Source organism: Haemorhous mexicanus, chromosome 6 (genome assembly GCF_027477595.1).
Source record: "Haemorhous mexicanus isolate bHaeMex1 chromosome 6, bHaeMex1.pri, whole genome shotgun sequence".
Classification (NCBI taxonomy): domain Eukaryota; kingdom Metazoa; phylum Chordata; class Aves; order Passeriformes; family Fringillidae; genus Haemorhous; species Haemorhous mexicanus.
In genome coordinates, this window is record NC_082346.1 from 13500943 (window position 1) to 13520958 (window position 20016).

A 20016-nucleotide genomic window follows, 5' to 3' on the forward strand; every position below is an offset into this window, starting at 1 on the left:
AGAAACCTGTGGTGATTTTTGAGAACAAACATGGGTAGCAGTTGCAAAGAGAGGGGAGTGCTTGGGGAGCAAACCCTCATGGCAGCCAGCAGCTGAATTCTTCACTGCTGGATTAATACTGATATGGTACAAAATACTTTTAAATTATGGGTGTTACCCTACATTTCTCCATAAAATGCAAAGTCCAGGCTTTTATGAGAAGTCATTTACAAATACAACACGTGCAAAATGAGAAAAGTCAAAAGTAGATCCTAAAAGTCTTTGCCCTTGCCTTGTTACACGAGGTGGCATTGAAGGAGGAGGGACAAAGCAGCAGCCAGATGGAGAAATGGGAAAATTGTTCTTTATTACAGAACTTGAAAAAGGTTCCCATTCTGCTTGGAACTGCAGAGCTTGGCAGAGACCCTGGGAGAAGGGAAGACTGAAAATCTCAAATCCAGGAAGGACAGAAATTACAAACTGGGTTTTTATCTGTTGTCAGTGCCTTTGAATCATGTTTCAGGAGCATGGCAGCATTTTCTTCTGAAGAGAAAGACTGAGAACGAAATTGGGGTAGAAAAAGATGCAATTTGCATTAATGTTGCCATTCTAGTGTATGTTATTTAAATTGGTATTTTGTTACTCTGAAAGGGAGAAGAGGATTGCCATGAGATCCACAGGAGACTGATGCCCTTGCCAGGAGCACATTCTGGAGGGATGAAATGGCAGGAAGGAAATGGCTGGAGCCACCAAGAGCCACCAGAGCTCAAAATGGGATTCTGGTGCTCCAGAAGGCAACTGGGGCATGTGGAGTTTGGGGGAAGTGCTGGAAGGTTGGATTGATGGTGCCATTCCAGGAATTGTTGTCCTCTAGAAGCTGCAAAAATCTGGAAGGCTTTGGAACAGTAATAGCTCAGTTTGCAGCAGGGTTTTAGCACGGGGAATATGAGATTGCTGTGCTTGAGGCTGTGCTCTGCCCGGGATGGTTGGTGGCAGCCTGCACTGGGAAGATGCTCACAGATGTCTCTCGTGCTAAAGGATTCCTGTACCTGGAATGAGAGATTCCCTGGTGGGGTTTTGTGTGCCACTAACATTCCACCTTCAGCCAGCCCCACAGGGAGCACTCAGGTGTGTGTGAAATGCCATGATCCAGGTGCTGAACTCTGCCCTGAGAGGGGGAGCTTCTATGAATTACTCAGGTCATTGTCCCAGGAGCAGCTGCAGGACTCAGTGCAGGGTTTGGGGTGTGCTGCACTGGTCTCTCACAGCAGGTTTTATGCAGAGTTTGTGGATTGTACATCCTGCTGGAGCTGATCTCTGTCAGCTCTGAGGTACATTCAGAGGTGCTTTTCCCTCCCTTCCCTTTGAGGGGTAACACCTGGGGCTTTGACAAGCCCTAGCAAGAGCTGTTAATATGCTATAGAAATAGGAACAAGCCAAAAGGTGGCTGCAGCTGTTGTTTACTACATCAGTGCACAGTTTGGTTCCATGATTGCCTCTGTGGAAAAGAAGTGCTTCAGAATCAGCAAATAAGAATTAAACAAACTGGAGAAGATAAGTGAAGCTAACCCACCTTCAGCATCTCATTTGTACATTACACCAGGGCTTCTCTGTATCCAGTCCCAGGCTCCCAAAGGATTTGGTGTAGATCAGAAATCCCTCTGAGCCTAATCATGTCAGTGGAATTCTTCCACATTAAAATAAAATACCAAATCTGCACATATGCTGAACGTGTTGGAGCTGTGTGGAATAAAAGACAGTTTGGACATTCTGTTAATGTGATGGAGAATATTTTGCTGTTGTAATTTGCTCTAAAAGCATGTGAAAGTAATTGCTGCAGGAGGCACTGAAGTCAGACTGACTCTTCACAGATGCAAACACTTCCATCTCCCAGGCAAGCAGTCCTGACTCATTTTGCAGTGCAGTGTGTTAGAAAGCATTGAAAGGCTTTCCTCTTGTTAACTGTGTTTTATATTTCATCTGAAAAAATTCATACTTCTGCTATGTCAGAAAATATTTTATTTCTTTAAATTCTGTTACAATTATGAACAGCAGGAAATCTCCTGTGCTCAGAAGGAGAGATAAGATTCCTCTGCTCTGACCCAGGGAGGGTACATTTGCACTCTTTGCATTTTGTGCATTACACATGCCAGGGACAAGTGTGTGACATGCCAATGGAGGCAGAGTCCTTTTTACATGGTGTTAAACAGCTCCTGCTAGAAACCATGATAAGTGTGTGGCAAACTGGAGAATTTGCCTATGTGCTGCACGTGAATCCATTTAGATGGAATTTTGGGAGGCAGGGAACAGGATGGAGCCTGCAGTCAGCTCTTTCCCTGTGCAATAGGATGGATACATCATCCTAAAGCACTTTTTAAAGATCCCTCAGCTACTGTGTTGTAATGGCTGGAGCAGCCTCTCCAGACCAGCCAAGCACCTTCCAGGAGCTGGATCTCTCCTTGCTCTGCTGCAGCCCTTCTGGATTTAGCTGACTCTCAGAAGGGATCACTTGCTCTGCTCTGGAGTGATCCCGTGGCCAGCTAGAGCATTTCTCTGGGATTACATGAGCATGAAAAGCATCTATTGCATACTGCAGCACTTAGTTTGACTTATAACTAACTTCCTGAACAGTCAATGATAAAAATATTTGGAGCTCTCCATTGTCTTGGCAGGTTGTTTGACAGGCCCATTTCTCTGCTGCCATAGGTAGCAACATTCAGGAAAACGTGCAGCTGAGCAGCTGTCCTGTGTGTGGGACCAGGAAAAGGGCTATCCTTAGTTCCTTTGTTTCTGTGCTGTTATTCCTGAAGTCTTTTTCAGGGGGTGAAATTATGGCCTGCTTGGCCATTATGGCCTAACTATTTGGCAAAGCTGTCCCTGAGTTCAGCAAAGCAGAGGTTCCATCCCCCATGAAGGTTATCATTTCTGTTAAATTGAGTTTGAGCTCTGCTCACATGGAAACCAGCATTTGCTGTTGTTATTAAAGCTGCTTTTCTTTCAGCAGAGTACTTTGGAACCCTGTTTCTGTCCTCTCTGGATTTACCATCATGATTTCCAAAAAGCTGTGTTCTGGAAAAGGAACAAAAATAATACATGTTAATAACCATGGGACACTGGGAAACTTCACATGGGTTTGGAAGTGACACCATAAATTGCTTTTAATTCAGTGGATTTATGGTTTCACAAAAGAGATGGTGAGGTTGTGTTTGTTACAAGCAGTAATCAAGATAATCTATGATGCAGGAATTATTTTATTGCAGAGTCAGCTGGCTGGACTGTATCTCCTCAGTAATGCAGCAGCTATGGAAACTGGTGCTTCCTATGCATTGTGCTCTGCAAAATAAGGGAAAATTTCATGTCACAGCAGCCTGAGAGCCCAAGGAGAGATCTCCCTTGGGCTGGTTGTGTTTGCTGTGTTAAATGGGGCTCAGTCCTTCAACATCCACCTGTAAAGACACAGCTCAGAATAAACTGGTGCAGATCCATAATCTATAGTAGTGGCTACAGAATTTTTCCCAATTATCTCTGGAATTATTTAGAAGTAAAGAACATCCCATACAAAGCACTAGCTGCCAGGTGTATGAGATTCATTACTGTGTGTAATGAGCAACTGCCCCTGGGGTCAGCACAGCCCTGAAACTGCCTGCAGACCTCTAATTCTTCCTTTTCCTTCCTTCCTTCCTTCCTTCCTTCCTTCCTTCCTTCCGCCACTTCCGCCACTTCCTCCACTTCTGCCACTTCCTTCCTTCCACCACTTCCTTCCTTCCTTCCTTCCTTCCACCCCTTCCTTCCTTCCTTCCTTCCTTCCTTCCTTCCTTCCTTCCGCCGCTTCCCTCCTTCCGCCACTTCCTTCCACCACTTCCATCCTTCCTTCTGCATGCACAGGCACATAAAGGAATGTCCAGTGGTGCTGGCTTCCTGCAAAAGGCCCCAGGCTGTGTTGGTGCCTCTCTCAGTGTCACTGCACACTTCAGGATGGACAGCTCCAGCCCTGGGAATTGGGAGTGGGACAGGAAGCTGCTCCTGAAGGGAAGGGCAGGGCAGCTCTTTGCTCCTGTGCAGCCTCCTGGAGTGAGCACAGCTACTCACAGCCAAAGAGGAACTTCAGCAGGGCTGTTTGCTCTCCATCCTGTGAGAGATCCACCTGGAGAAGAAACTCAGAGCCATTTCCTCATGTCAGGATTCCAGGCCAAGCTTGATGGTTCCCTCCTGCCGAGCTGCAGGCCAAGGAATTCTTTAAAAGCGCAGGAAAGGCAGATCTGTTGTTGTGGTTCCAACAAAACTGCAGTGGAGTCACCTGCTGTTGGAACCCTGGATGCTGGGAATTTTAGGCTTTCTGTGCTGAAAGGCACAGACCTGCAGGAGAACACTGCAATTGACCTGAGGCTGTGGAGAAGGCTTCCAGACCTGATGGATAGCACTGGGATTATGGGTGTGTGGTTGGTTAGAAGTGTGTAATATCACAGGGTGGAAAACTTAGAGTTTGGGGTTTTAGAATATTGTAATAAATGTGAAGCAAGATGGAGGTTTTAGGGCAGAGACAGGTTGTTCTTCTTTACCTTCTTCTTCCTTCTTCTTCATGGGTTTGGGTGGTGTTTTGTAATTGGACAGAAAAGTCCATATTGCAGGCTTTGAGTGATCAGTTATGGGTTAAAAGGGAAAATAATCTAGGTGTCATTTCTTATTTGGATAGTTTAGCTTTAAAAGACCTTGTAAGAAGAGATAGTGAGCCATCTTGTACCTTGCTGAGGAAGGCCTGCAGGACCCACAGCTGTGGGGCTGGAACACCGATAAGAAACCATAAACACCTGAACCATCGTCTCTTGTGCCTTCAATCCCCACCCCGACAGCGGCAGGAAAAGGAAGCAGAGAACCCACATTGTGATGCAACTCACAGTGTTTCGTGGCACAGAAAATCAGCATTCCAGACACTCAGTGGAGCTGGCTGGTGTTTCCATGAGCTGGAGGAGCTGTGCCCTGTGACCCCGCTCGGTTCCAGCCCCGCTGCCAGCGCGGTTTGCCGGCGATGTTGGCACTGTGGGAGAGGGACGTGCAAGACTTCCAGACTCAGTGCTGCCACTGTTTCTCTGCCTCAGAGCCTTCAGATGGAGGCTTTTCATATGGTTTGCACTGGAAAATTATTTGCATTGCGCTTTGTGTGGTTTGCAATGCACATCCTGCATCGCCCTCTACTTAGGCGTGGATTTGCAGTGGTCGGTGCCAGGGTTCCAGCCAGGTTTTCTGGACTATTGTTACAGTGTGCCACAGATAAAATTGCTTTGTCAAAACACCACAAAAATGCTTCTGTGTCTTTGGCATCCATGCTTAGCATTCTGGAACCATTTATTTAATTTACATTTTTTCCCTTTTTCCCACTATCCACTATTTATAATGTAGAAACAGTAGCATGTCTTCCTTTTAACTCTGGTTTTGGTAAAATTATAAGCATTCCCTCTGAAGAGTCTGTGGCTCTGCTCATTGGAAAGAGTCCTAGAACGGGTTGGGAGGCACCTTAAAGATCATCCAGTTCCATCCCAGAGACACCTCCCACTGTCCCAGGTTGCTCAGAGCCCCATCCAAGCTGGCTTTGAGCACTTCCAGGGATGGGGCATCCACAGCTTCTGTGGACAACCTCTGCCAGGGCCTCACCACCCTCACAGTAAAGGAATTTCTTCCCAATATCTAATTTAACCCTGCCCTCCTTCAGTTTGAAGCCATTCCCCCTTGTCCTGTCACTACCTGCATTGGAAAAGTCCCTTTCCATCTCTCTTGGAGCCCCTTTGGACACCAGAAGGTGCTCTAAGGTCTCCCCAGAGTGTCCTTTGCTCCAAGGCTGGAGAACCCCAGCTCTCAGGTTTGATATTTCTTTCATTTTTCCAAAGACACAAATTCAGAGACATCATGAGGTCAGCTTCATGGTTTAAAACAAAACCAAACCAAACCAAGGCATGGACCCATAGCAAAATAAAAGTGTTATCCTCTGTAAAGAATTTGCTCTATAGCCTGCACAACCTTGAGCTGAAAATGAATAATTTGTGGTTTTAGCCCATGTTAAAATTAGCACCAGTTAGTTCTGGAAGTGCTGACTGGAGCCACTGCTTTGTAGTGGGACAAATGGGAGACCTTGTGAGCTGAGAGGCAGAAACAGCAGACAACTGTACTTCATCTTTTTTTCTGTCCTCTTCGTGTGCTTTTTATCCTAGCAGTCAATTATCTCAGGAACCAAGCACATCTGTGTCCCACCACGAGCTCTGAGGGAGCTGGAGCAGTGAGGGATTCTGTGAGGAACACACCATGAAGGTCTGCAACTGTTCATGGACACGGGGCAATCTCAGGAGGGAGCATCCCACGCCCGTGCTCAGCAGCAGGGACAAATACTCTGTCCTTCTGCCTTTTCCATAACAAAACACTGTTGTCCATAATACCAGAGAGCATTTGCAGTCTCTAAAGTCCTACAAAATTATGCACCAGGGTCAGGCTTTCACTCTTGCAATGTGATAGTTTACTCCTACATTTTTTTCGTAGTTATCCAGATGTTCTACTTATTCTGATTATCCTGAGTTTCTCATCTTGTTGTCATTATCTGGGGAAGTTCTTGGCTTGACTAAAGCAAAAATTTACACTCTGTGTAGTTTTTCTGGGTGGGCATTTCCAAAGTTGTGGCGTATTTCAAAATTATTTATGTCTCCTTGCTCTAGATCTTTGGTCCTTTGTGTAGTAAGACCAAGAGGACAAAGGGTTAGGATACTTTTTCACTCTGTGCAGTTATCTTTTGGCATGCTCTAGTTTAAAACACAGAGGAGGTCCCCTAATTTACAGTGAAGGTGGCTGCCACTTTGGGGTTGGGATTCTTTTTCTTCTTGAGACTTCTTTGCCCTTCTTAATGCAGAACAACTTATGGACTGCAAAATGACCTTGTAGGACCTGAGTGCTTGGATGAGAAGGATTTGGGAGTCATTTTTCTTGTTTTCATTGATGTGGGGGTTCTTGTCTTTAGGAAAATTATCAGAGAGATACTCTTGACCTAAAAATTCCTCTTGCTGTTAATAATATCTCTGCTGTAATCATGCTCAATCTCTGCTGTTGAGCATTTATGACAGTGCTGCAAAGTTTGCTTTGCCACCAAACCCCTGCTCTTTGGAAGATGAGCTCTCTATTGGAATACTGCTGGAAGTTTTTGTTTTACTACGCTGTCCTTGGGTGTAACAAACACTGTTTAGGTGGGTAGTTAAAAGCAAAAGGTTTGAGAGGTTGGTTTTGTGAATATCTTCCTAAATGAATCCTAGGACTACAGAGTGTTTCTTAATGCTTTCAAGAGAATTCCTAGAAATTATTTCAGATTGTCAGACCATGTCCTTCAGAAACTTTTGCTAAATATTCAGATACAATATAACTTTTCTACCAGTGAGTGAAAATCACCGCATGCTGTTCAATAGAAACAACTAATCCTAAATTCTACCTTTGTCATTCCTAAAAAAAAAACCAAAAAAGTTTTCTGATGACTCTAACCAATTCCTATTTAACTTGCTCCTCAAGTCTCCCAGATGCCTTATTCCAGATGACAACTATTTGTTTTTATGCCAAACCCTGAGGTATCTGTAAGACAGGATTCCAAAATGTCAGTGCTGTTGTGGAGTACACATTGAAAAAGAGGGACTACATTTACCTAATTTGTTTCTGAAGGACTTCACACACTCCTGTGGCCTTGGGTAATAAATTGAGCTTAGCTTTCACTGATAATATTAAATAAAGCTGATCTAACCTTGTCTAGACCCGTGAGGGGTATTTTCCTCCCCACTCCAGGCCCCACCCTAAAGATAAATGTATTTTCACTCTGGGTATGGATATTGATGCTTCAGCAGTGCCTTGTGGTGTCTTCCACAGCAAAATTTGCTCAGGAGCAGACCATCTGAACCTAATTCAGTTTCTTGTTTTCTGTTTGCTTGGGAGCTATTATTCTGAACCCTGCAATGTAGAAATAGCCATTGGCTTTTGCAGAGTTCCAGCCTTGTCCTCTTTTTGCCTCCTTCAGTAACCTCATTTCATGAGCTGTGCTTCTTGCTGGGACGTGTGATCAGCTGTAGCTCCCTCCTTCTCCAGTGATTTCCCACACCAATTCCCTTCATGTTCATGACAGAAACAATCTCCTTTCACAGCCTCTACCTGCAGCCCAGATTCCCCTCTCAGTTCTGTGAGCAGCTGGCTCCCACCCTGCTCAGGAGCAGGCGGGACAGGGCACAGCCATGCTCCAGTCCTTCCCTGTTCCTGGGGCTCTGTGCCTCTCGTGGCTCCCTTCCAACTCAGCATATTCTGAGTGAGGCAGCCTTTAAATCTCAATCCCCCTGCACATATTCCTGTTTTAATTTAGCTCTGCATGGCTCCTTCCTGAGATGGGCAGCCAGAGCAAGCAAGCCCTTAAGGTCTCCCAGCAGAGCTCTCCAGAACAATCCAGGGTGTTACAAAGCTGTTCCTGCACCTTTCTCTGGTGATTGCTCACAAACCCAACTTCACCTGGGCCTCCCCAGGTGTTACTTTTCCTTGGAAGCTGCCAAGCAAGAAAACACCTTTCAAGGAAAAAAACTGCTTGAAAAAACAGCAAAAAAACAAATTATCAATTACACAGAAATCTTTTTGCATCGCTTCCCTAAATTCCTCCCATGTCAAGCCATGACATTAGTAAAAAGGATGTCAAATCAATCATATTGGTGCAGGACTGCCTGGGCATGGGGAAAGCCTCCAGGTGGTTTTTTGGGTGGTTTGGATCAGTGCACAGCTCTGTGCTGAGCCCTCTGTGCTCTGCCCTGAGCTCTGCCCTCTGTGGGGCTCACCTGTGCCTTGGGCTCTGCATGGGGCTGATCCTCTGAGCTGTACCAGGGGATGGAACACCTCCCAAAACACCTACCCAGTGCAGCCTGGTGGTTTCCAAGAACATTTTCTGCTGCAATCTGAAATGTATCTGCAGCACAGAGTTTGCTTCTAGTTTTATTCTGGAATCCTTTTTTCTAGGGTCAACTTCACATATCTTGTGCTTTATTGAGCATAAATGCCTTGGCCATATCATCACAGGGAAGCACTGCTCTCATTTATTTATACTTTGATTATGAATTTGGAGTTGTTTTTAGCTCTCCACAGGGCCCTAATTGTAAGAATAGATGAAAATGCAAATGTTCTCATTCCAAACAGCAGTAAATATGTTTTTAACTTGTTAGCTCAGATGGAACTTAATTAGGGTAGACATGTATTTACTGCTGTCCTGGACTGAGGTCAGTGAGACCTGGCACTGTCAAGTTTACTTTTTGATTTGGTTGCTACAAAATGATTTATCTAAGTGAAAGAAAAACTTGTTTTTGTCTGGAGTCCTGGGCCCCTCGATGCTCTGTGATTGGTGTCCTGGGAGCATGGTTTTCAGCACATTCTACAGGATTTGGTTATAAATCTCTCTCCTTGCACACTTCTTCAGACTGCCCCGATAGGTACAGACTTCTGCTTGTGCACCTCCTCTGTCTGAGAGGTTACAACTCTCTTAATTTATTGCAGCCAAGTGAATGCCAGAAATGTGCCCCAGGTGCATCCAAGCTTTTTCAGAGTGCAGGAATACTCCTGAACACATCTAGGGCTTGAGAAGCTCAAGCAGCCAGCAGAGGAGAGCCCTGTAATAAACACTGGGGACAAAGAGATTCCCAGCTGGAGCCATGGGGAGCTCACTGGGAAAGGCTGGAGCTGCTCATCAGGCTGCTTCAGGATGTGGGAATTCCACCTTGATCCACGAAACAGAGCCTTTGCTTTCAGGAGAGCAAGCCTGAGAGGGGGAAGCAGAGCCTGGCTGTGCCCTTGGAGAGGGAGCAGACCTTGTCAGGCTGGGTTTGTCCGGAGGAGCTCCAGCCTTGCTCTCCCAGGCTGGCATTGCCCTGGTTTATTTGCTCCTTGTTTAGCCCTGCATTCCCACCTGCTGGCTGCAGGTCAGTCCCTGCTCAGCCAGCAGCTGCACTGCCCAATTCAGAGTCACCCAGCTCGGCTGGAATGTTGGCTTCTCTGCCCATCCCTAGGTTTCCCAGGATTTCCAGCAGTAAATCTGGAAAACACACCTAAGCCCCTGAAGCACTCTGCAGCCTTTCTGACAGGAAGGACTGTGTGGTGGCCAGGGTGGTTTGTGAGCAGCAGGGCAGTCCCTGGGACACAGGGCAGTGGTTAGGGGCTCTGTGCTTTGGGGGGAAGAGGAGAGCTTGTTTGCTGTTTCTGGGTTGGGGAAGGAAGGAGGCAGTTCAACTTTGTATTAATGAACTGACCAGAGGAAACAGACCCAAATCCAGAAATCCTGCCAATATTAACTTTTTGTTGATGGTAGAATTTGTTCAGTTTATACACCTGCTATAGAAGTGCTTTTTATCAGCAGCTGGCTCATTTCCAGAAATTACTATAAGCCTCTGGCCAAAAATAGACAGAATGATACAGAAACACAAACTAAATCACAAGCAAGCCTGTCCCTAATGATTTATTCACGTTTTCACCCACATGGAAAGGAAATGTTTTGATTAATTTGCTGAAAGTTTACTTGTCTTGCTTTCCTTAACATTTTTCTTTATTATTGGATTTACATCTTAATACAAATAGTCTGCTATATATTTAGATATGTTGTTTAGTTTATAACAGTATGATTGGAAAGAAAGATGAAATTGAAGATAGCTACTGAGATACAATAAATTAAAGTTTATCAGATTGGTTTTCAGATCTCTGCTGCCTCTTAACTGTGAAATGTGGAAAACCAAAATTTCATCATATTTGTTTCTTTGATGTAGAGATGGAGGTGCTGACAAAAAAAGGTTGATGATGGCTGAGTAAACTTTAAAAAAAAAAGAGAAAGAGAGAAGTAGTGGTGATTCCTTAGGATGGAAGGGCAGGGGATCTGTCCTGGTGTTGAACAATACCTTTCTGCCCACAGATATGGTACAAGATGGAAGAACCTGGCTCCAGAATGGCCTTGCCAAATAAACCCAAAAGGCATTGGAGGTGCTTGCCGTGACTCCTCGTGAAATTGCACTCCCTTGCAGAGCTGCTGCAGAAAGCTGGGAAGGTTCTGTGCAGAAGCAGCTGGATAGGTATTCCTTGCTAGGCTTTTTAATTTATGTGTTCTGAGCTGCTGGATCCGCTCTGGAACAGAGGAAGCTCTTGGAGTGAGTGGTATTACTGGAGAGCTTAGGAGCTGTTCCACAGAATCTGTGCAGTTGTGTGCTTCCCATATGGGATGAGCACGGTGCCCGTTGGGTGCTCACCTTTGGGAAGAGGCACAGGGCATCCAGGCTTTCCTCTGCTGCCCAGGACAAGCTGGGCCATCCCCACCACCTGCTCCCATCCCTGGAGGCAGCGCTAATTTCAATGGATGAGGCACATCTGACTCTGCTGGATCCCATTTTCCATGGCCTGGCTCCTCCTCCCGCCCCCACCGCTCCTCCTTCCCCCGAGGACAGCGCTGCCATAGGCACAGCAATCACTGCAAGTGGCCAGTTCGGGACAACTGGAAAGGAATTTGAGCCATTACTGGAATTCTAATCTCAGACTCTTCTAGAAAAGAGCTTAACAGCTTTTTGCCTGTCCTCTTGGGTCTGATGTTTGACAGGAAATGAGCTCGAAGGGTTCAGGAGCAGGTCACAGAACTCGCCTTGCTGCCAGCTGCTCTGCCGACCTTAACAGTGTGTTTGCAGAAATCTGATACACTTGCTTATTATTAAAGCCTTTACTCTGAGCAAAGGCACTTCCAAAGCCAGGTCCTACCAGACGTATTTCTAGAATATTGCATCCTCGCCTCTCCGAATTCTTCTCCACTGACACTTGCTATGACCTAAGACTCCAGCCATGTAAAAAATGCTGTTTTGTAATTCAAGGCAGAGTGAACGCTTGTGTTTGCAGGCATGTTTATGTTTGTCTTCTGCAGCACTCGCTTTGTTTGTCCTTTACGTGCCCATCTGTGGGATCTCAAAGAAACTCAGTTCCCCAACCTTGCATAATTAATCAAATATACCTCATAGACTTCGTGAAATACCTCAAATCTGGTCTCAAGAAAGCAATTGTAATGGATGGGCTGGCTGTTTCCTGTGCAGCAGCTGAGAAGTATATTCCCAAGCAAATTTAAAAATAAGGCAGCCTCCATGCATTCTTGGAATCCTGTTGGCAAGTCAGAGCAGTTGAGAGTAGCACGAAGTTCAAACGGGCCATGGAGACTGATGGCATGTCCCTCTTTCTTCACTATGTTTCTGATTTAGAAATCACTTTCCAAATTAAAAATATCAGAGCAGACAGACCAGATCAGGGCAGCAGGGAAGCTCAGTAACGGGGCTGTGCTGGCAGGAATATTGCAAATAAATTCTGTGGCAGAAGTACACCACATCAGTCTTGCTCACCTGCTTTGAGATGCTGCATCTTCCCAAGGGAACAGCTCTGCAGCTTTGTGTGTTTCCTTCTAGGAGGGCATGTCCAGGGAATAATCCTCGTGCAGAGCCTCTACTTCCAGCCCAGCAGGCTTGCTCTTGCCCTCCTCTTCCTCCTGCCTAAGAGGGTTCTTGCAAAAATACTTAAGGAGATGCAACTAAAACAACCCAAAATAGGTAAGGCAACTGGCTATATCACTGCATTTTTTATTCTCTTTATTTCTCTCTTATGTCTTCACCTCTGTAGGGACTTGGCTCCTCTGCAGCTTCTGCTGCTTTAATATATTGGTCAGTTTGCACTTCAGTTCAGCCTTCTCAGATGTCTGCTGCCTCTCCAGAATCAGCCTGTCCTGGAAAACAAGATGTGTGCAAATACACTGACAGAAAACAGACCCATGGAATACACAAATGTACCATTATTTGACTTAGTTCAACCGGTGAAAAGTCTTCCAGAAATCTTGAACAACAACTGGAAATGGACTTGGAAGCTCCAAAGCCCCATCATTCATGGCTAGCAACTACTTCAGCCCTAATGGTTTGTGGTTTCTGCCCCAGTTTGAGCATTACTGTGCAGGCCAGCCCCCTGTTAATGCAGAGCTGAATAGTGAACCCCTGATTCAGTGGTGTGATTGCCAGACCTGGTAGCACTGAGCAAAAATGAGATGTACTGTTTGCTCCAGGGCTGCATATGTGCAGCTCTCTCCAGAATGGAAAAGCCAGGAATTAACAACAAGTAAGATTCTGACTCAAAATGTTTCTGGTCTCCTTGTCTTCCTTAGGGGTTCCTAAGAGTCCTGCTGCCTGTCCTTAGCTGCACTGTTTGAGAGGAGCTACTTCTGTCTGAACAGGAGCTCTCAGCTAAAGAAAGAGTGGGAACACAGCAGAACTTTTCTGTGAGTGAATAGAGCAGTGGCTGCTGTGAGAATGGCCAGGCAGAGTGGGTCCTGAATGCACAAGAAATGCCAGCTGAAGGAGCTGAAACTCACTGCTCAGGACCTGCTCCTCACAGGATCCAGTCAGGGCTGGCTGGGTAAGAGCTGGAAAGGGCAGGGGGGAAGAAACCACCGTGTTAAAGCAGCAACAAAGCCCCCAAAGCTGCAGCACTCTGCTCCTTGTGCAAGCCCATCCTTCCCTCTAAGCAGAGCCAGTTCCCTTGCTGTCCATGGAGGAGCTGCAACTGCATAGCTTTCCATAAGAGCACTTGGACTTGCAAACAGGGAAGAGACACCTCAGCAGGAGCACCCTGTGTGCCCTGCTCCTGGCTGCATCACCCTCAGGTCAAACCCCACTCCCAGCAGGGTCAGGGGAGCTCAGACTCCCCTGGGATCCAGGCACTCCCTTCCATGGCACAACTGAGCCTTTGGAGCAGAGGACACTGGGCACAAAGAACCACCTGTCTTTTAGATGTTTGTGAGCTGCCATCCTTTTCTGGGGTGTAACCACTGTGTGGGATGCTGTCAGTGCACCAGGAGAGGTGTGGTTAGAATGTGCAAGATGAGAAGGTTTTGGGCAGGGTGGGTGGGGACGAGGCACCCTGACAGTGGAGTAAGTGTACACATGGCATGCCTCAAGAAACCAGCTCTGTTAATGGTTTTTCTGGATGAGATGGAACCTGAGACCAACCTCAGCAGCAGGAGTCAGTACTAACTGTGGAGTTAGAACAGAACATGGAATTTTTTCCTTTTTTTCCCTTTTTTAATTGTTGAAAGAGACCTTGTTGAAATAGGCCTAATTAAATTGTTGAAATAGGCCTAATTAAATAATTTCTCCCTATAAACATCAGTATTTCTAAGACTTGTTTTGAGTGCAGACACGGGAGGCAGTTTGTGCTCCACATTCATTGTAAGTATTTCAGGTTATTCAGAAATGAACACATCTGTTAGTACAGCAATGATGGAGTTGTACAATATCTCTGTTGTAGGGCTGGGTATATCTGGAAGAGCACCTGTTCCAGAGAAAAGAAATGTTTCTTTTCCAAAATAACAAAATCCTCAAAATTATCTTAATTCATTTTAATGACAACAAGAAGTTAGTTCAGTCCTGGAGAGGTTAAAGCCAGGAATGTTTGTCAAGGAGCTTCAGAGCACAGGCAGCAGCTGCTGACCCAGTGAAGTCACCTGCATGAACTGCTGGACATTTCTTCCCTGCTCACACTGTGGCTCTGGGGCATTCTTTTGCTTAGGATTTTGTGCCTTTATTTTCTTAAAGAAAAACATTCCATTTTACCATAATGGAAGTTGAGATTCCAGTATTTTTGTTGACTTGGTCTTTGTCTCAGAAAGTTCCTATCAGAAAAAAAAAAAAACAACAACAAAGCAAACCAGAAACGTGACCCAGAAGATTATGACCGCAAGAAACATTAATTTTCCCCTTCTGGACAGAGGCCTGAATAAAAACTTGCTTATAAAATCAGAATTTCAGGGGAAACTCCAACTTAAAGAGTCATCATTGACTCTCAAGCCAAGCTGTAAATGATGAATTAAGAGCAGTTTAAGTCAAACCTGCACGTGGAGTCTCCTTTTTTTGTCATGTGCTATCAGCTTTTCTCATTTGCAGGTTTTCCTCACTCTTGTACAAGAAATAACACAAAAATTCAAGGAAAGAATGAGCCTGGCTGCACACAGTGCAGGTTCAAATGTGCAAGTTCAAATGTGCAGGTTCACTGGGCTGCAGAGAAGGAGCAGAGAGCAACACTATTTTCTTTTATCACCTCTAGTCATCCTGGGCATGCTAGCAGTAAAGGGGTGGGAAAAATGTTGAAAACAAATGTTGTTTTCTTAAATTGATGCTATTCCCAGCAATTCACCTCTGTGTGCTTTGTGATGAGTTGGGTTTTAGCTGCCTCGTGGGCTCTGTGATTACCTTAAAGGGCTGATTAAATATATTTTTCTGAAATTAATTGGATCCTTCATGCTCAGCCACTTCAGGAATCATGTAGCCTGATTGAAAGAATCCAGGGGACCTGGAGTAGGATTCATTTTCTTGACTACAATAAGCTCTGGATCAGACTCATGGGAAGTGAAGAGTGACTTTCCCCTAATCTCTTAAATTCTTCTCCTCTCCTGTTCCAAAGCAATGACAAAGCTGGTGAAATGGAAGGAATGGTTTTTCTTGGTCTTGTGCTCTTCATCAGTCTTCAGGTTTATTTTAGGCTATAAATTGCCCTAATCATGGGTGCTTTCTTGTTTTTGTCTTACAATGTTTAGCTGCAGAAGGCCATGTTTACTGCCTTTGTGCAGCTGCTGTTGTGCTGAGATTGTTTATCTGCAGAGTGCCTGTCTGCTGTGGCTTCTTAGGTATTTCACAATCTGAAAACCTCCAAACTCTTCTGTAGTTGATAAGAGAACTGAAGCATAATGTTCTCAGAAACAAAATCTATCAGACTGAAAAAGCTGAGGGTTTTTTCCCTCCTTTTGTGAAAGCATCTCTGAGGGCCAGCACAATAAAAGCCATTTTTGGTGGCTGTGCTCCCTGGTGGTGCTGCGTGTCCCCCTTCTCTGCTGCCAGAGCACAGCTGGTGCAGCCAGCGTTTCGCTGCAGGGTTTGCATGAGGCTGGCAGCCAGACACAGTGGTTTTGTGGAGCTGGCTTGCACATCCACGAGCATGGTGCAGGGAATGCTGCTGCTCTGCAGCCCAAGAAGATGGAGCTGCAGATCACTGCAACTGCCCAGCCTTGCAGTGCAACCAAAGAAGTGCTGGGCTCTCGAGCCAGGCTTCCCCAGCCATTGCCACTGCTGTGCAGTGTCCTGGCACTTCACATTCTGTGAGTGGTGGCATCCAAGTGGAAGAAGATGGGATTTTGAGGCTTGGAGTGAAATTTAAATTCCCATGATTCCTCTTGTCCTCACATCCATCTTGTCTTTTGCAAGCGAGCCAGCACCAGTTCGCAAACATTGGCAAGCGCCGAGATGCTCGTGGGGACGAATATAAACAGGCTGCTGCAAGCATGCCTGCAGACATGCAAGGCTGTCAGGAGCAGGGCAGCAGGGGCAGCCAAGGAGGAGTCTGGCACCAGGCACACAGGATGTCACCCCTGCCCCTGCCAGACAGCCTTGCTCTGTGCAGCGGGGTCTCTCTGGACAGTCAGTGGCGCCTGGCAGCAGGTTAGTTTTGGGACTGCCAGTGGGTAAAATCCAGACAAACCACACTAGAAACTTGTGAGTCTGTGCATTTGGGGGCCCTCAGGTTTGATTGTTTGATTTAGATGGTTCTGCTGCTTTCACTTGCAGCCCCTGGAGCAATCCATAAGGAGCCCACAAAGCCTGCCCAGCTGAAGGGGCACCTGCTGAGGCACGAGGGTCCTGCAAAGCCCCTTGTGCCACTTGCCCCAGCCCCTCCTGTGGCCCTTGGCCTTGCAGGCTCAGTGCCAGTGCAGAGGAGAGACTCAGTGTGCTGCTGTGCCCGTGTCAGGCACCTCACCTCCCAGCTCTGGGGGGGCTGCAGGGGCTCTCCTGCACAGCGTGGCAGGAAAGGAGGGGCCCCAGCCCTATGGGAGGAGGAGGAGGCTGATAACCTTGAAGGCAGACTTGCCCTCACTGCAGCCACTAAACCAATGCTGCCACATCTGGGCTGTGGTCATTCCTGCCCCTGCTCTGAGGATTAGGGCTGCTCATGGACAAACGTGTGCTGAGCTTTGTTTGGAAGGCACCCTGCATGTTCAGGTTGTGATGGATAGCCCCCATCCTGCCCTGAAGTGTGTGCTGCAGTGGTGGACATGCAGAAATGCTCTGTGTGGGGGAGAGCTCAGGCTCTCTACAGAAAGAGGAGATTTCTAACAACAAACACATTTTGTGTGGGAGTGTGGTGAGTTGTTTGTTTGCTTGATTGTTCACGGGTTTTTAAACAATTTTTGGTGAAAGACCCTAAGTATGTGTCCTCAGTGCACACTGGTCACTGAATGCTTGAGATAGGCTGTGCTGTGGGTAGGATTCAGGGAAAGGGGCTCTCCCAGTGCTCAGAACCTCCTTGCCCCCACTTCATGCAGAAATGGATGCTGTGAGTGCAGGGTGCCCCAGAAAAGTGCAGCTGCAGGAGCAGGGGCTCGCAGAGGGTGACAGCAGCCTGGCATCCGTGGTGACTCCGAGCCTGAGTCCCTGTCTGGTCAAGCAGTCTGATCCTTCAACCTCTGCAGCAGCTGCATCTGCAAGGCCACTTCTCTGTGCCCTGCTTTCACTTCAGGAACCCTTTCCTCCACTGCTCTGTCTCTTTATTTGCCTCCTGGGATGCCCTTGCGAGCATTTTGAGCATTTTGAACATGTCGTCATCTCTGGAGCTCTTCTTTCCCCTACGTAGATTGGACAGGAATTTGCTTAACGACAATAGCAGCCCTGTCCTGAGCTGCCATGAGCTGTCAGCTGTTGGGGGGAAGGAGAAAATGAGCTATTGTAAGAATGATTCTTTCATGCCAACTGGAACAAAGAGCTTGGGTTGCTCCCCCTTCCCCCTTTGTTTTAGCTTTCTGGTTCTTCCCAGCCTTGGAGACAGAGAGACATTTTCCAAATGTTTTTTGCCTTTAAAGAATGAGGGGGATCAGCCTACCTTGAGGAGAGGAGTTTAGTAAAGCTCAGCACAAATCAGACTCGTGTCTGCATCTGTTCTTACCGAGCTCGTTGTGGCAAAGGGAGCAGTTTTGCCTGCAGAGGGATGGTGGGGTTTGTTTGCACTTTGGTACTGGCTGTCCTGACTCCAGCAGGTATCCCTTTTCCAAAAGGCATGGGACAAACAGAGCTTTGCACTGGAGTGGAAGGACACCTCTGGCTCTGAATGGTACTGCCTGTCATGAGTCACTTTGAGAGCTGCACTGCTGTGCAAGTTTCTCTCCTAAATTAGATTTCCTTAAGGTTGCTTTTATTGTTTGCTTCTCTTACCTTTCCCAACACTGCAGTCAGCAGGAATTGCACAACAGTTAAGTGACCCAACAGCCCAGGGAGAGGTATGTGAAACCCTGCTGGTGCCTTGAATCATTTGTATTTTTGCAGTCTCTGGCTGTTTTTTTCTAATCCTCAGCTGCTGCTTTGCCCCTGCAGTGGGAGCTTGTCCCCCTGCCCAGCCACTGCAGTGCCACAGCCTTCACTTAGGTGGCTGTGGAGGGTGGGGCAGAGGAAGTGTTCAAAGGAAGGTGGTGTGAGCAGCTGGGTTGTACTGGATGTGAGCAAGTGAAGTGGTCATTCCCATCACTAGGAGGAATGCAGAGAGCCTGAACTGTTTCCACTTGGAGCAAGTTAGAGACACCACCTTTAGTTAAAGCAGAGGGCAGGGGGACAGTGCAGGTGAGCACCTGCACCAGAGCTGCTTTAGTGGTACAGCTGGTGAGGCAGGAGCAGCTCTGACACAGCTGGAACATCCCCGTGCTCAGCTCTGTGTGCATCCTCTTCCACTGCTCAGCACCTCTGCCCTGGCTGAGCTGGGGCTGAGCTTTCCCTGCTGCTCAGGTCCTGTTTGGCCCCCTCATCCCTGCAGCAGGGACAGGGCTGCCCACAAAGGGATGCACTGGAGGTGCATCCAGCTCAGGAAGCAGGAAGGTTTGGGTTTCTGTGAGCACTGGGGTCACCCGGGGCTCTGCTCATCCTGCTGGCACTGGCATCAGGGTGTCTGCTTTGGGGCATTTGTTCCTCACAGGGGTTGGTGCCTAGCCAAAATCAGGGTGTCTGCTTTGGGGCATTTGTTCCTCACTGGGGTTGGTGCCTGGCCAAAATCACACAGGTTTTTGGGGTGGGAACCAGCCTCCAGCTTCGCTGTGAGAAAACTGAACTCCCATCTCCTTGTGCACAACTGTGAGAAAGATCCTCAGCAGCAGCAACAGAATTTGAATTCACAAACAGCTTTGGGTGTTTGAGGTATTTGTTATATTTCTTTTGGGGTTTGTTTCAATCAAAAGAGAAAGAGCATGGTAAATTACAGCTCCAGGTGAGTCCTAACACATGATACAGTGGAGGTCACACAGTCTGCTGATAGAACCCTGGCATGGGGTTATGCTGGGGGTTTGTCAGAGACTCATCATAGCTTGGACTTCATCCACTGTAGGTTTAGGTCTGACTCCTAAACCTGTAACTGGTACATGTCATGTGCTAACAGGTACATCCTTTCCCTCCCTGAAGCCCCATGAAATGCAAACTTTGCTAAATTGCTTTGTGTTTCTGATACAGTTGACTGACCCTAGTGCTTGATGGAATTTAACAGGAGGGATCTGCAGAGGGGTGATGGATATCATCAAACTCTAGGGCAGCTTCAGGGATGCATCAAATGTGAGCTCAAAATGTGTGCAGGTACTGGGGACAAATGGACTCCAGCAACAGAAACAGCTCCCTAGTGCCTTAGGAGTTACTGTGTCACAAGAGCATTCAGCAATAAACTTACTCCAGGAACGGGAGGGCAATCCAGTCAACAGCAGAAGGATATTGGTGCTGCCAGAAACAAAGCTGCAAACAGCCCAGGAATTCGAGAAACTGCATTCAGTGCTGTACTTGTAATGGAGTTACATATTTATATAACTGCAGAGTGAATTCATTTTATTCCCACTGCTTATGATACAAGGAAATCTGGGAAGATAATATTTTCCACTGATGGTGATAATAAATGTGATCTGTACTAAGTAGTTAAAATTTATTTGAGCCA